Source organism: Egretta garzetta, unplaced genomic scaffold (genome assembly GCF_000687185.1).
Source record: "Egretta garzetta isolate BGI_Z169 unplaced genomic scaffold, ASM68718v1 scaffold275, whole genome shotgun sequence".
Taxonomy (NCBI): domain Eukaryota; kingdom Metazoa; phylum Chordata; class Aves; order Pelecaniformes; family Ardeidae; genus Egretta; species Egretta garzetta.
This window is the reverse complement of record NW_009259867.1, coordinates 1,588,996-1,593,423: the sequence shown is the minus strand read 5'-3', so window position 1 is coordinate 1,593,423 and position 4,428 is coordinate 1,588,996. Positions and strand designations below refer to the sequence as shown.

Here is a 4,428-nt window from a genome sequence, read left to right as displayed (position 1 = left end):
CCACTTTGATGGAGACTTCTCCACGGTCACAGATGCTTCGGGGTTTACTGCTCCCACATGGACTTGCTCACACGTTGCGGTCCCTTCGACTTGAGTTCATGCCGGAGTTCCAGCCTGTCCAATACAGTAGCATAGAAACAGCAGGGATGCCCTGGCCATCGGCCAGCCCAGGCCCCTCGCCATGGCTGTTATCAAAATGCTCCCAGGCACAGCAGAGTGAGATAAGCCCTACAGCAGCACAGCAAGGGGCAAAAGCAAAAAGCAGCCACTAACGAGCACTGGAGTCTTAATGCAAGGCAAGCAAGCCCCATGGCAAGCAGAGGAGCCTGCCAATTAATAGCTAAACAGCGATATTGGATATAAATTCCATCCAGCACATTCCAGTCAAACCTGTCATTATCTCAAACCCTTCAAGCCCCATGTTGGGTGATAAAAAGGACTGTTGTGGTTTAACCCTGGCTGATAACTAAGCCCCACCCAGCCCCTCACTCGCTCCCCCCACAATGGGATGGGGGAGAGAATCAGAAGAGTAAAAATGAGAAAACTCATGGGTTGAGTTAAACACAGTTTAATAGGTAAAGCAAAAACCATGCATGCAAGCAAAGCAAAGAATTCATTCCCTTCTTCCCACGGGCAGGCGGGTGCTCAGCCATCCCTAGGAAAGCAGGGCTCCATCACATGTAATGGTTTACTTGGGAAGACAAACGCCATCGCTCCAAATGTGCCCTCCTTCCTTCTTCCCCCGGTTTCTCTACTGAGCATGATGTCATATGGTCTGGAATAGCCCTTGGGCCAGTTGGGGTCAGCTGTCCTGGCTGTGCCCCCTCCCAGCTTCTTGTGCCCCTGGCGGAGCTGGGGAAGCTGAAGAGTCTTTGACTGATGTGAGCACTATGTAGCAACAACTAAACCATCAGTGTGTTATCAACATTCTTCTCATCCTAAATCCAAAATGTAGCCCCATGCTAGCTACTATGAAGAAAATTGTCCCAGTGGAAGCCCCGTAGCCCCATGCTAGCTACTATGAAGAAAATTATCCCAGTGGAAGCCTGGACAACTCTTATTTGCAGACTGACGACAGGTTTCTAGCAAACATACAAAGCGTTTGTTAGTGTTGCTATCCTTTCCCTTTGCCTGAGTCCTTCTCTTTCTTTCTTGGCCCTTGGTCCTCCTGAGCTCTTGCAGCCAGGAGACACTGAAATCACAAATGTGCAAAATACAAGAAGGATAAACATCTTAATCTCATGGATACTTCAATCTAAATGTTTTCCGAGGCCCTCCTTCAAGTGGGATTAGCCGGTAACAGTGTCTCTGAAAGGTCGTAGCCTTGGTTTGACTTGCGCCGCTGCTCAAGATGCTAAACGTGTGTGAAAGCTTCAGCAAAAGGCCTGAGATGCCATCACTGTTCTCTAAGGCTCCAGGGAGCATCTGTGTGTCCTCTTGGGCTTTGGACATTCATCTTGGAGCTCTGCCTGCCCGTATTAGCCATTGTGATAGCGTTGCCTAGAGCGCCCAAATGTGACATGTATCAACTGGCATTTTGGCTGCACTAAGTGTAAGATTTTTCCAGTGTAGGTTTATATCTGTGGTTTTTTTTTTTTTTTTCTCTCAAGTGTGTGTGTATTACTGTTATGATTTATTTTCAGGCTGTAACTTTGGTTTTATCACTTGAAATACTTTGGAAACTTGGAGGGCTTTTTTAATTAGTTGTAAGCCCTCTTTGACTTGGAGGAAAATTCCAGTGTGAAGAATGCTTTTGATTCACAAAGAAATTATGTTTTAGAGCTCCAGTAGAAAGGTTTCCTCTCATCTTTGCGTTATTTGGGCCTAACTTTCCTCCCTGAAGCTGCCATTTGCTTTGATAAAGTTGACTTTGCTTCTTGACAGCTCCAGAATGGATCAGAGTTTGTTATTGAAATGTCAAGACTATCAACACAGATATCCTTCCGCAGAAAGCTGGGTGGGAAATCATGAGCATGGGAAACTAGTCTCAAGTACTTAAACGCTTTGACAAGGGGTGGAAGAAATGAACTGGTATAAGCTTATACAAATAGTGGTTTTGATGATAAGTACTAGCAATAGTTGTGTGCCAGGAGGGGTTATTCTTGCTGCCTTCTGTCCCGAAACCTGTTAGTCCGCCTGTAACAACAACAAAAAGGTGAATGGCTCCCGGTTGTTCCTTTGCTATAAAATGTCTTTCCCTGAATTTGTTTTCAGTATCACTTATTGCTCCAGCTGCATATGCAAGTTATATGCTGTTGGGGCACTTTCAGCCACTGCTATTTTGGGGCTGGAGAGGGGTAAACTAGAGGGATTCCTTTCTCCACCACCGAGAAAACAAAAGTCACTCTGGAGATGGTGGTGAAAGCTGGAGAAGCAAGTGAGATCCTGCCACTCTTGTTCCTGTGGTTCTGCCTGCAGAATTGCAAACGTTACCCCCGCTCACGGGGAATCAAGGAAGTGAGGTGTGAGACTTGTGGGTTAGTGTCCCTTGGGGATGCGGGTCGCAGGATGCTGGATGCCTCCGTAACCTCAGGGAGGGCTGGAGGGAGCCGGGGAGGTCGGTGGAAGGCTTGGCAGAAGGCACACGCTCTTGCAGGGATGAGAGACCAAGGCTGGGGGTGGGACGGTTTTCTTGACACGGGGCCAACTGGAAAATCTCAAGTGCAGATGAAGAAAGGGGAAGGGGAATGTGATACTGTCTACCAGGGAAGGACGTAAAACCTAAGAGAACGACGTAGCCAAGTTTTGTCGCAGTGCTATAGGGTTTCAGCTGCTGCTTCGGCAATGCTGTTTTGCAGCAATTTGCTTAAAGCACTGGGAATTCTAGTTCAGGTTTGTAGAACAGGCCAAGGAGATATCTCATCTTGGCTTATGTATCTGTTTAAACTTAAAACTTCCTTGAATCTCCTAATTATTTCCCTTTAACTCGCATTCATACCCCTCCTTTCAAGTATGCTTTGCCACAGGAATCAAGGGAATAACTTAACTCGTGCTAAATTGGAGTGCAAGTGGGGTACAGTTGGTGATTCAGCCAGCTTTTAAGCTCTTTTGCCCTGACTTTCCTCTTCTGCACGTTATGCAGCGTTGAGTGGACAGCTCTGGTCCTGCTCCTCACGTATGGTGAGAAAACCTGCTGGTTATCCATAGGCAAGTTGGTTCTTTTCTTGGAAACATAGGCCTGTACTCTTGCTCCTGTACCACTCTTTATAGTTTTTGAGTTTTCATGGTATAGCTGAGCTCCTTTGTGACACTCGGAAATGAAGTTAGATCTGATTATTTTTTTTTTTTTTTTTAGCCTGTTGGCTCTAATTTTGATAGGTTCCATGAGGTTGTGCCCTGTATCATCCTTCTGTTCTCATTGGAGATCCAGGGGAGCAGGATATTAGGGGAGATTGCTGCTGCACAGATCTCAGAAAATTGTTTTTTTTTTTTTTTTTTTAAAGCCTGTTGGCTCTAATTCTGATAGGTTCCATGTAGTTGTGCCCTGTATCATCCTGGGGATGATGACTCAGTCTCCAGACCCACTGAAAGAGGTGGGATGTGGGAATTGTAAAGCAAGCCCACATACATTTTGAAGACAGATGGAAACTTCATTTCAGACTGGAGCTGCTCTGCTTGTGAGTAGCACTAATGAGCATCTGTTGATGGAGTAGGCCAGGGAGAGGGTTCTCAGTGTTCTTCATTACTGATCACGTTAGGATATGAAGGGCTAAACTGAAAAGGAAGATACAGGTTGTTACAGAATATGCCCAATGTGCTTTTTAATGTTTCTTTTCCTGTTTGTAGTATTTCCATGTCAGACAAACTCCACCTGCAATAAAGTATTATCACAAATAGATTTATTATCTGATTGTTTATACATGTCACAGGATTTCCCTGATGTATATACCCCCCAGGTCTAGGCTGGAGTCCCTGGAATTTGCTCATACCTTGTAGTGCTGAACACAGTTTCTGGCAAACGCATGTGAAAACTGAGTATAGCTGCTGAAGTGGCTTCATCCCTGGAAACATTCAAGGCCAGGTTGGATGGGGCTCTGAGCAACCTGATTTAGTTAGCAGTGTCCCTGCTCCCTGCAGGGGGGTTGGACTAGATGACCTCTAGGGGTCCCTTCCAACCCAAAACATTCTATGATTCTAAGTGCGTCTGCAAGTGAATCCAGAAGCAGAGGGATAGAATCATAGAATCACTTTGGTTGGAAAAGACCTTGGAGATCATCGAGTCCAACCTTTAACCTAACCCTGCCATCCCACCACTAACCCCTGTCCCTCAGCACCTCATCTGTCCTTCTTTTAAATACCTCCAGGGATGAGGACTCCACCACCTCCCTGGGCAGCCCATTCCAGAGCCTGACAACCCTTTTGGGGAAGAAGTTTTTCCTAATGTCTAGCCTAAACCTGCCCTGGCACAGCTTCAAACCATTCCCCCTC

General features: G+C 46.2%; 1 long non-coding RNA gene across 1 annotated transcript in view; it reads left to right on the top strand.

Moving 5' to 3' along the window:
* The first annotated feature begins 366 nt into the window (after positions 1-366).
* Positions 367-4,428, top strand: part of LOC118452426 — a 19,011-nt gene continuing 14,949 nt past the window's right edge. Inside the window, exon 1 of the long non-coding RNA XR_004842193.1 lies at positions 367-421. This is a non-coding gene — a long non-coding RNA (uncharacterized LOC118452426). The remainder of the gene's footprint in view (positions 422-4,428) is intronic.